At 40.7% G+C, this 12,500-nt stretch overlaps 1 protein-coding gene across 4 annotated transcripts in view; it reads right to left on the reverse strand.

Annotated features, from left to right (window-relative positions):
• Positions 1 to 12,500, reverse strand: part of LOC123516859 — a 197,691-nt gene that overhangs the window by 145,689 nt on the left and 39,502 nt on the right. The window lies entirely within an intron of this gene.

Here is a 12,500-nt window from a genome sequence, read left to right on the forward strand (position 1 = left end):
TCATTATATCAGCTTAAGCACCGTATTTAGAAACGCTTCCCTCTCTCACCGCGACTATTTTAAGACTACAGAGACGATTAGCGGAGTTCTAAAGAGTATTTGTCCTGTTGATAATGCAGAAAACTTGTTAACATGCCACTAGAATCACATAAACATCCTCACAAACCCGTGTCACTTCACCTAGAGCCCTTTGAAAATAGTGACGGTGAGGCGCGGAAGTGTTTCAGAATAATGGGCCTAAGTCTCTCACCACTATTCCACAAGTTCCATGGTATCTAGATGCCATTAGAATATTTATCGCGTTTATAAAGGACATTATCTGATCGAGAGGCTATGAAACATACTTACTCACTGTGAATAACCCAAAATTCTGTGAGCGTTGACCAAAAAAACTACTTGTACATTATAAGTCAAAGAGTTACCTAAAAGCGGAAGAGCCCCGTTAATAATTCAGAATCTGTGTATGTTGATCAAAAGACACATCATGGAAGCAAAACCATCAGTTTAACTCTTCAGTATCATGAAACATTTTCGTATCTATTTTGGTTACTATTTGATGATTTTATACACCTTCAGAAACTCATGTGGGAGATTGAAATAGTGAAGACTCTGGCCATTAATCTTCTGACCTTCTAATGTCAATGAAATCGTCTAATCAAAAGTCATGGAAAAAATGTGTCCCAGTTTTTTTTTTTTTTTTCTACGTACTCTCAGTAACACCAAAGAGGAATTTTTGAAGCTTAAAATTGCCCCATACCACTGAATAGATTGAAGACTCACATTTCCATCTCGTAGTAATGATTTTTTGTGGACTGAAGTTACTGTTGCAGATGAGTGAAAGCAAATAAGTATCTTGAAATCCGTGTTAACCATTACAGTGTCATGATGTGTTTTCATATGCATTCTGGTTACTATTTGGCGATTTTATACAGTTTCATTAATTTATAAGGGGGATTAAAATACTGAATATTCTGACCATTAATCTTGTGACCTCAATAGTCCCTTCCTAATGTCAATAAAATCCTCTAATTGTATCCAAAAACTCGTGGTAAGAATATCAATAAAATCGTCTAGTCGTACCCAAAAACTCATGGTAAAAATGTCAATAAAACTCATAGTAAAAAAATGTCAATAAAATAATCTAATCATACCCAAAACTCATGGTATAAATGCGTCGCAGTACTGAAGTGGCTAAATGTTCCCTGAGGATATGAGGCAACCATAACCACAGTGAATGCTTCTATCAAGGTGGAGTGGCAGGGATTCAGAGCTTCGAACACAACTAATAACGGTGGATGCCTGAGTGACGCGGTGGCCAAGTGGTTCCTCCATCAGCGAGTCTATTTTCTCTATCAACAGAATGACGCGAAGGTGAAGAGCAGCGAGAACAGACGTGTCGTTGAAGCGATTCCTTGCTGCCGGAGGTGAAGAGGAGACGTGACTCTCAAAAACCAGGACGGGAAACTATTCACTTCTCTTCTCTCCTCTTTCTCTTCTCTGTCTTATCTTTTTTTTTTCTCGTATCTTCCATTACTGTTCCTCTTTTTCTCTATTTTTCTATTTTTCTACTTCTCTCCTTCTGTTCTCTTTTCTCTTTTCTTCTCGTATATTCTCTTACTGTCTCTTTCCTCTTTTCCTTCATTTTTTCAACTTCTCTCCTTTTTTTCTTTTTTCTCTTTTCTTTTATCTTCCCTTACTGTCCCTCTTTCTCTCTTTTTCCTTCCTCCTTTTTTCTCGTTCTTCGATTATATTTTTACTTAAGAAAAACAAAAAAAAGTAGATGAAAGGAGTCATCATGCAAGGTGGATCTCCTCTCTCTCTCTCTCCCTCTCCTGGACGATAACTCACCCTGAAAAGGCAAGGCGTGAAACCCAATCAACACTATAAGCTGAAGGAGATGATGAGTGGTTTAAACTTCCGGCAACTCAACACCTTTGTCAATAAATCATACCACACCCCGCGCCGCTGTACATGACTCTCCCCTTACCTCTCCTCTCCCTCACCCCACACCGCTGTACATGACTCCCACAACCCTCCCTCACCCCACACTGTTGTACATGATGAAAAATGACATCGGAGTACTTCAGGAATGTGTGATCTCTCCCACCCTGTTTAATAGAGGAGTTAATAGCAAGGATTAGGATATCAGGGAGAGGAGTCAAGGTAGGGGACACGAGACTAGGATGCCTCGTACAAACTTAGTCCTGATGGAGGAGTTATTACACGTGGCTAGATTTTTTTTATTTCTTTATTTATACCATGTGGGCTTTTCACGGGAATTTATGGACTAAAGGGGATACTTTTTGGGGTACCTCCTATCTCAAAGCTCAACCGCTAGGAAATCCTTTGCCCCGAGTGAGGAAGCCCAACCTACACTCAGACCGTGGACAGGATTCGAACCCGTGCGCTTGGAGACCCCTCGGACCCCAAAGCAAGCGTGATTGTGTGTGTGTAGGTTTTAGTCAAGGTACAGGTGTTGATATGGAGGGACGAGAAATGAAAGGAAAAAGAGAGGAAGAAAAATAATAAATAGAAAGAAAGGGAAGTTAATAGCAGTGTTTGTTTAGTTTTGCATTATGTGTGTAAATAAACTCTCTCTCTCTCTCTCTCTCTCTCTCTCTCTCTCTCTCTCTCTCTCTCTCTCTCTCTCTCTCTCTGTCGTAGAATGAAAAACATTATCCTTAGCGCGATGGTTACTTGTGGTGGTGGTGGTGGTGGTGGTGGTGGTGGTGGTGGTGGTGGTGGTGGTGATAGTGGTGGTGGTGGTGATAGGGGTGATGGTAGTGGTGGTGGTTATGGTAGTGATAGTGGTGGTGGTGGTGATAGGGGTGGTGGTAATGGTGGTGGTTGTGATAGGGTTGGTGGTAGTGGTGGTGGTGGTGGTGGTGGTGGTGGTGACGATGGTGATGCTAATGTCAAAGTGAACGGAAACGCATGTATCTACTGGCTTCCTGTGAGACAGGACTAAGTAGATGTGTGTGTGTGTGTGTGTGTGTGTGTGTGTGTGTGTGTGTGTGTGTGTGTGTGTGTGTGTGTGTGTGTGTGTTAATAAAGTGAGGGAAACATGAGAGGATGACGTGGTGAGAGAGAGAGAGAGAGAGAGAGAGAGAGAGAGAGAGAGAGAGAGAGAGAGAGAGAGAGAGAGAGAGAGAGACGCCAACACAATAGACAACCAACTAAACTGAAGGGAACACGTTGCTAATATCGTCACAGCTGCCTAGAACAAGATCCAACACTGAATACACCAACAGAGGCAAACACTCCTTCATACTCTGTCCTTGTATTCGTAAATACTCTGTTCTCTTATAAGGCGTATTTTTCAGAGGCCAAGAAGGTGATGAGTCGGTTTATGAAGATTATTATATGTCTGCATCGCTTTAACAGCATCATTGTCAATCTGCCTGAATTTTGAGTACAGGAAACAAATATGTGGTAGTAAACAATAACTTTTACCACAGCGTTCATATTTGCAGTAAAGACGAAAAGAAGGAGAGTGAAGAGAGGGAATGTAAAGACGAAGGAATGTAAAGACGGAGAGGAGGAGGAGGAGAGTGAAGAGAAGGAAAGGAAAATGTAAAAAGTGAAGAGAAGGAAAAAAATGCAAAGACAAAGAGAAGGAGGAGGAGGAAAGTGAAGAAAAAGAAAGAAAATATAAAGACGAGGAGAAGGAGGAGGAGGAGGAGAGTGAAGAAAAGGAAAGAAAATATAAAAAGTGAAGAGAAGGAAAAAAATGTAAAGACAAAGAGAAGGAGGAGGAGGAGAGCGAAGAAAAGGAAAGAAAATAATGATAAAAAAATGAAAATAAAACAAAACACCGTCAATGAAATATAAATTGGTTACTGTAGGAGGCGTGTGTGTGGGCGTGGGAGTGCCGGAGTCGTGTTCGTGGCTGTCAGTTCGTTGTCTACGAAGGAAAGGCGGACTCCCCACCTACGCCCTTCCCCAGCTATCACCAACCCCCTTCCCTGGCCCTCCCCCTCACTGTCACCACCCTGACCCCCAAGCCTTGCCCCAGAGACCACCCACACCTAGAAAGGCTAAAGGGAGAGGGAGAGGGAGAGGGAGAGGGGGATGGAGAGGGGGAAAGGAGAGGAAAGGGAGAGGGAGAGAGAGAGGAAGGGGGAGAGGGGGGAGAGAGAGGAGAGAGGGAGAGGGAGAGGAGGCGAGTAGTGGCTGGGTGGTCGTGTTGGTCGAGCTGTCCTTTTTATTCTCTTGAGCTTGAAAAAGATCGCCTATGAGAACAAAAAATTGAAAAAAAGAGGGAGAAGAATAAAAAAATCAGTTATTTCTGCCTTATAAGTAAAAGAGACTGTCTAATAAACGAAAAATTAAGTTGGGTTCGAGTTGGGTTGAGGGAGAAGACTTGACTACCTCTTAGCCTTCCCAGAAATGTAGACGAGTGAACCAGAGAAGAGAACACCAAGTAGAGACGTGTTTACTTCCTTTCTCTCATGCAGCAGTTGGCGTCTACGGGATCCATTACCTCATATGTGCTGAACTCAAAACTAATAAAACTAATAAGACTAGAGACAATAATTCCACTACGCCAGAGAGACACGATGCTACATGAAAGAAAAACGAAAAAAAAAGACGAAAAAAAAAAGTAGCAACAATAATGTGCAAAAGGAAAGCACTCTATAGAAGTCTTAGTCAAAGCTGTTAAATAATAAAATAAAGTGTTTGCGACCGAAGGAGTAGAAGTTACATGAGATAGTGAAAGTTGACTTAGAGAAGAATGACAATAGCGATAACTCACTTCTATTACCCATCACTCCAGGACGAGAGAGAGAGAGAGAGAGAGAGAGAGAGAGAGAGAGAGAGAGAGAGAGAGAGAGAGAAACTGCTCGTGTGTGTGTGTGTGTGTGTGTGTGTGTGTGTGTGAGAGAGAGAGAGCGGGCGTGTGTGTGTGTGTGTAAACTTACCACTTCCCTCCTCTTCCCTGTCCTGTTAGCACCTGCAAGTCCCTTCCCTTTACTCCATCCCTCCCTCCTCTCCTCTTCTCCCCCTCTTTCACTCCACATCCCTCCCCAGTCCTTCCTTCCCCCGCCACACACACCACTACCGTGAGAAAGCTTCACTACCTACACTGTGGCATTAATCACTGCACACCGACCAACACCTCATGGCCTTTTCTCACCTCTCCTCACCCTTCTTTACCATCCCATCAATCCCATGTCTACCTTTCACTCTTCACCACCCTCCTACCCATAGCCACGATCAGTATCCTCCCCTTTCTTTCAATACCCTCACATTCCCATACTCCCATACTCCTGTTGTGAAGTAATGTGGTGATGGCTGGCAGGGTGGACGGGGACGTGAAGGGAAGGGTTGCTGGCTCTGTGAAATGCATGAGTGAGTGAAGGTTGACTTAGAGAGGAAATTAATGAAAAGGGAAAGGACAGAGAAGTTGTTGGGAAGGGAATGCAGGGGTTGTGGGTATGTATGTAGGTATCTGTATTAGATTTTAGGGGTCAAGGTGGGAGGAGAAGGAGGAGGAGGAGGAGGAAGAGTAGTAGTAGTAGTAGTAGTAGTAGTAGTAGTAGTAGTAGTAGTAGTAGCATTTGTAGTTGTTGTTGTTGTTGTATTTGTAGTTGTATTTGTAGTTGTAGTTGTTGTTGTTGTTGTTGTTGTTGTTGTTGTTGTTGTTGTTGTTGTTGTTGTTGTTGTTGTTGTTGTTGGTGGTGGTGGTGGTGGTGGTGGGTGGCGTTGTTGTAGTGTGAGTAACAACAGGAACTCTCAGGTAAAGTCCACCTGTGTTTCATCACACACACACACACACACACACACACACACACACACACACACACACACACACACACACACACACACACACACACACACACACACACACACACACTACCCTTTACCTCCCCTTGCCATCAAATTCTTTATACACCTTAGTCATTATAATAAAACTACTACATTTCACTCCTTCCCTCTAAACTGTTCTAGCAAACGTCTCCCAGTAAAACCTCTGGAAACTTCTAAGTGACCTTTTCTTCACACCCAACCTTCCATCCACCCATATTCTTGATAAAACTATTCAGAACTACCTACAATAGAGGAAAAAACAAGAAATTACCAGCAAAACACACTCAAAACACTTAAAAATACAGTTTAAGACTAAGAACATTCAAAACTACCACAAACACATGCACGAGATTAAAAGGAGTATTTAGAGGAGGTATTGACATCTTTTGTGATAGTGCGGTTGATTTCTTAACAGGTTGGAAGAATGGAAGCTGACAGGCAGGAAAGTTCTAAACCTTTCTATCGAGCAGAGAATACAAAGTGAGTAGAGACGGCTATCTTTTGGCTGCTTGAACATTTGATATTCCTTTTATGTAAGATTGACACTAGGTAAAGGAAGCGAAAAGAGCGAAATAAAAAGCCCACTGAGGTGCTAATCCCCAGAGATGAAAAATAGTATATAATCATCTAAAAATAGAGAATAACTGTCTTGAAACCTGTCTCATCAAAGAGCACAAGTCATAGAAAGGAAAAAAATGCAGAAGCAGGCATGAAATTTTAGAATTTACCACGAAAGGGATGAATACACGACAATACTGGTTAATTCTTGCATTACAGAGAGGAGCAGAATAAGAGAGGACTATTAAAATATCCCCAAAAAATAGATAAATAAATAAAAAATGGCCAAACATTTTTAAGAGATTTGTAATGGAGATCGGTGTTTCTTCAATCCTTTTGTACCCCTTGGCCAGCCTGACATCTGTGTACTAAAAGTGTGACGACTGGACATACAGGTAGGATAAAATGTGACGGTTGTGCATGGAGGTAGGAAAGATGTGTAGGTAGAAAAGATGCACATGTAGAAAAAAAAGCGTGATGGTTGTACATGTAGGTAGAAAAGAAGAGAAGAGATGACCACCAGCTGTAATGGAGAGGGAGCATGATGAAAGAGCTAGAGTGGAAGTGAAGAGAGAGAGAGAGAGAGAGAGAGAGAGAGAGAGAGAGAGAGAGAGAGAGAGAGAGAGAGAGAGAGAGAGAGAGAGAGAGAGAGAGAGAGAGAGAGAGAGAGAGAGAGAGAGAGAGAGAGATAATGAAAGTGGAGACAAAGAGAGACAAAGCAAAGATAGGATAAAAGAAACTCTTGCAAAAAAAAAAAGAGAATCATAAGTGGAGAGAATAATTGAAAAGAAAAAAAATGCGCAAAGAATATCGAGAAAAAAAGATAAACAAGAAAGAAAAATAAAAAAAATACATGAAAAAAAGAACATAAGATAAATCAAACATAATAAAAACAAATAAGAAATGGAAACAAAAAATAGAGAAAAAAAGAAAGCAAAAAAGGAGCCAACAAAAAAAAAAAAAAAACTCAAGGAAGAAAGACAAAAAGGAAAAAGAGGGAAATCGACAAATAGAAGAAAGAAAAGAAGAAAAATAAGAGAAAACACGGAAGTAAACAAAGGAACAAGACCAATAGACTTACCAAAAGGAGAGGAAGAGGAGGAAAAGAGAAGAGTGAGGAACTGATGAGAGGGAAGAGGGAAGGAAAAGATAATGAAAGAGAGAGCGAGAGGGAGGGGGAAGTTTATCGACTGACACGGTTCCCTTCTGCTTGGTGTGTTAAAATTAGAGTCAAAACATAACGAGATCAGGAAGAAAGTTGAAAGGGGAGGAGGAGGAGGAGGAGGAGGAGGAGGAGGAGGAGGAGGAGGAGGAGGAGGAGGAGGAGGAGGAGGAGGAGGAGGAGGAGGAGGAGGAGAAATGTAGGATAAAAGTGATATTGCGTGTGTGTGTGTGTGTGTGTGTGTGTGTGTGTGTGTGTGTGTGTGTGTGTGTGTGTGTGTGTGTGAGAGAGAGAGAGAGAGAGAGAGAGAGAGAGAGAGAGAGAGAGAGAGAGAGAGAGAGAGAGAGAGAGAGAGAGAGAGAGAGAGAGCATTTCAGCATCACTATCATAACCACGTATATAGTCTTATTGATGATGATGATGATGATGATGGTGATGGTGATAGTCGTGATGATAATGATGGTCGTGATGATGGTGGTGGTGGTGGTAGTTGAGAGGACTCTAAACCCTTATTATCTCTAGCCAGCGCCATACAACGAAAGAGGAGAGGTTCAGGCAGCATCAGTGTCACGGCGGATGTTTGCCACGAAGTAATGATAAGCAGGACAGCACACTTACCTTCAAACTCTCAAAAGTAAAAGCATTCACCTTCCAACGATTTTTGATTCATTATTGGCTGGACTTATTGTATTCACTGTCGTACCTAACCTAACCTAATGTAATCTAACCTAACCTAACCTAACCCTCAAACGTAAAGGCATTCAGCTTGCAACGATCCTTGTCTCATTATAGGCTGGACTTATTGACTTATTGTACTAACTGTCCTACCGCTACCTAACCTAACCTAACCTAACCTTAACCAATCTAACCTAACTTTGGTTATCCTAATTTAGACTGGACTGGTACTTAGCTCCGTATTCAGAAACGCTCTGCTCCCTCACCACGACTATTTTCAAGCCCCACAGAGATGATTAGCGGGGTTTTCAAGAGTGTCTCGCCAATTAATAATGCAGAAATCTTGTCACTCAGCCTCTAGAACCGTAAAATCACCTTAAGAAACTCGCGCAAATTCAAATAAAGTCTTTCGAAATAGTGGAGGTTAAGTATAAAAGTGTTTCAGAATACGAGCTTAAGATCCATAAGCCAAACTAACGTGATTTACTCTAACATAACTCCATCCCTCTCAACCTAACCTTACCCAGCACAACTCAACCCTAACCTAACCTAACCTAACCAAACTCAAGACTAAACTGAACTACACTGACCCAGACATACTCGTAATCTAGCCACAACAGTTTAAGCTACAATAAAAACCAACGATAATCTAAAACAACCTAATCTAACACACACACACACACACACACACACACACACACACACACACACACACACACAGAGAGAGAGAGAGAGAGAGAGAGAGAGAGAGAGAGAGAGAGAGATACTGATACTGATACATTTATTTGGCTCTATAGTCATGTACATAATGGGCAGTTAACATAGTGTGTTGCGAAGCCAGGCCCGTTAAGCCGAAGCTTTCTTAGGGCCTGTAGATTATTATACGGTGAACATCATAGCAAGGGACTTCTCATATACAAACATATAGCAAAATTAAATAATATTAGCTGTTACAAAAAAGTATACACATACACAAATGAAATAACGTACAAAAATAGGACCTAATAAATAGTGTTATCTGTTATAAAACCTTATACTCAGAGTATGTAGTATTTGTGAAATACTATACATCTATACATTGTCATACGAGGCGAATATTTCTTTTATTAATTTGCATTTAAATGATAGTATATTTCCATCGGATTTTAAGTCTTGAGGTAGATCGTTCCAGGCTTTAGCTCCTCTTGACAGGACACTCTGCTTGGCATGCGATGTCCTGCACAGCGGAAGCAGTAGGTCTCGTGTTCTCCGCGTAACATTACTAGGCATTGAAGTAAAGCCACATTCGATGGGAAATGAATGTAAAGATTTATGTACAAATAAATGTGTCTGTAGATGTAAAATGTCTGGAAGCTTTAACAATCTTAGATCTCTAAATACATTGTGTGTGTGTTCGTAGCGTTGTTTGTAAGTAATGACACGCAAAAGTTTCTTTTGAGTAATAAAATGTTGTTTATATACGTTCCATTCGCCCCTCCCACACGGCACAACAATATGATAGGTGAGGATATACTAATGTTAAATAAATTTGACGTAAACAGTTAACATTCAAGTAATCTCTTATTCTGAAAACTATTCCTGTTAATAAAGATATCTTGGATTTCATCATGTCAATGTGTTCTTTCCATTTCAATTTTCTATCGATGATGACTCCTAGAAACCTAAAATCTGAAACTTCATTTAGTGTAATATTATCAATTGTAACTGATGTGTGTGTTGGCCGAGACATAAGTGGATTGGAAACCATGAAATTAGTTTTATTGATATTTAAGGTTAGTTTATTGCTCTTGATCCAATTAGAGACTTTTGACAACTCTGTATTTAAAGTGTGAGTGATACTTTCAAGACTAGATCCTTGAATAGAGATAGTTGTGTCATCAGCGAATAGTAAAAGCTTAATTTGTTGCTGCTGCGGGTGATGTCATTAATATAAATTAAAAAGTATAGGGCCAAGGATTGATCCCTGAGGAACCCCACATGTGACGTTATTACAAGGAGATGAGGCATTGTTAAAAGTGGTGTATTGTTTTCTATGGGATAGGTAACTTTTAAACCAGTTGTTAGCAATACCACGTATTCCGTAACAATGCAGTTTATGTAGTAAGATGGAATGAGAGATGGTGTCAAATGCCTTAGTAAGATCACAGAACACAGTTAACTGAAATAATTTGTTATCCATTGCATTGTATATATCTTGACAAAGACTGTAAACTGCTAACTCTGTAGAGAACTTTGGGCGAAAACCATACTGGGATGACGAAAGAATTGAATTATTTGTGAGGTAGTCCGTAAGCCTTACAACCATTACTTTCTCCAAAATTTTACTGAAGCTGGGCAAAATGGAGATTGGTCTGTAATTCTGTGGTAGAGAGTTGTCACCTTTCTTAAAGACAGGGACAACACGCGCGATCTGCAAGTGATGTGGAAACGTTCCTCCTGAAATGACTTATCTATTATAAATACTAGAAACGGTGAAATGATGTCACAACATTGGATAATAATTTTTGAGTGAATTTCATCATGGCCGGGAGTAGAGATTTTCATATTAAGAATTACAGATTTAACTTCAGCCAGTGTTCGTAGGTCTTAAATAAAAAGAGTAAGGGACAGGTTCAGGAAGATACGTGTTGAAAGGAGGCTGTATATCTTTCATGTTATTGGAAAGTAAATTACCTATACTGCTAAAATAATCATTAAATGCTTTTGCCACATCATAATTATTAGTAATAGTACCTCCATTAAAGTGAAATGATGGTGGAGATTTCGGATACGTTTTTCCCATTAAGCTATTGATTTTCTCCAGGTCTTTATTGCATCTCCAGCACAGTCTCTTAATTTGTTCTTATAAGTTGTTTCATACGTTAAGGGCCATTTGGCGTAAAGTGCTTGTAGTTTATTGCGTTCTTTAATTAATAGGAGAATAGCTGGCGTGATGTATGGCTTGCCCAAGTGTTTTTCTTTAATTATGGTAGTAGATACAGTAAAGTGTAGGTTGTAAAGTTCAATAAATTTCTCTATATACCGGTTAAAAAGATAATTTACATCACAATTTGTTGAATTTAGTTGCCAGTCATAGCGAGATAGATTGAGTTTAAAGGCATTTACCTCTACATCTGTAAATTTCCTATTAATGAAAGTTACTGATAGAGAGAGAGAGAGAGAGAGAGAGAGAGAGAGAGAGAGAGAGAGAGAGAGAGAGAGAGAGAGAGAGAGAGAGAGAGAGAGAGAGAGAGAGAGAGAGAGAGAGAGAGAGAGAGAGAGAGAGAGAGAGAGAGAGAGAGAGAGAGAGAGAGAGAGAGAGAGAGAGAGAGAGAAAGTTGAAAAATAATACAAAACACCAACAAAATGTAACTACGTAACGAGCCAGCACTCAAGGGGGCTTTTTTTTTTTTTAATCTTTTACCTTTTTTTTTTTGCACTTGGCTGGCCCTCTTCCCTACATAAAAAAAAAAAAAAAATAAATAAAACACCAACAACACAGTTACATAACATCACTGGCACCTATTCAAATAACAAAAGGCGTAGCATACTTATACCATCACTTCACCTAACACGTATAACACGTAACCGAGATGTGGCCAACAGTCGCTCCATCAGCTTACCATCACTCATTCTTTAATCCTTGTATAGATCGTGTGATTAAGACTTCCATTGTGTTCACCGAGGAGGAGGAGGAGGAGGAGGAAAGGAGAAGGGGAAGGATGAGGAAGAGGAGAAGGAGGAGAATGAGGAGGAGGAGGAGGAGGAGGAGGAGGAGGAGGAGGAGGAGGAGGAGGAGGAGAGACGCAGAAAGACTCACCAAATCCACCCTATTCATCACTGCTCATCCTCGCCTAACACGGTTCCGATTCCGCTGTGCAATAGGAGACGCACGCTTCACTGGGGATCCTGCACGTGATGGGGCTATAGGGCGACTAGGTAACATGAAGCTAGTTACGCAATGTTGGCGAGATGATAGCATTACGTAGCTTAGTCGCACCACAAGTCCTATTTGGTCAAGACACAAGGAAAAGTACTTTGGGATTGTCGAAGGAGGTTTGAAGAGAGAAAAAATGGATAGTACGCGAGAGAAAAGATCAGCTCGGAAGCAAAAGTTATACGGAGAAAAGCGAGACTGAGTGTCTAAGGTGGCTTGACTGTTACCTATATTCAGAAACGCTTTGCTTCCTAACCATAATTATTTTCAGAGGCCACAGAGATGTCTAGCCTGGTTTTCGAGACTGTCTCTTTAATGATAATGTAGAAATGGTGTTAATTTGCCACCAGAACCGTAAAGACACCCTTCAAACCTCCA

This window comes from Portunus trituberculatus, chromosome 41 (assembly GCF_017591435.1).
Source record: "Portunus trituberculatus isolate SZX2019 chromosome 41, ASM1759143v1, whole genome shotgun sequence".
Lineage (NCBI taxonomy): Eukaryota > Metazoa > Arthropoda > Malacostraca > Decapoda > Portunidae > Portunus > Portunus trituberculatus.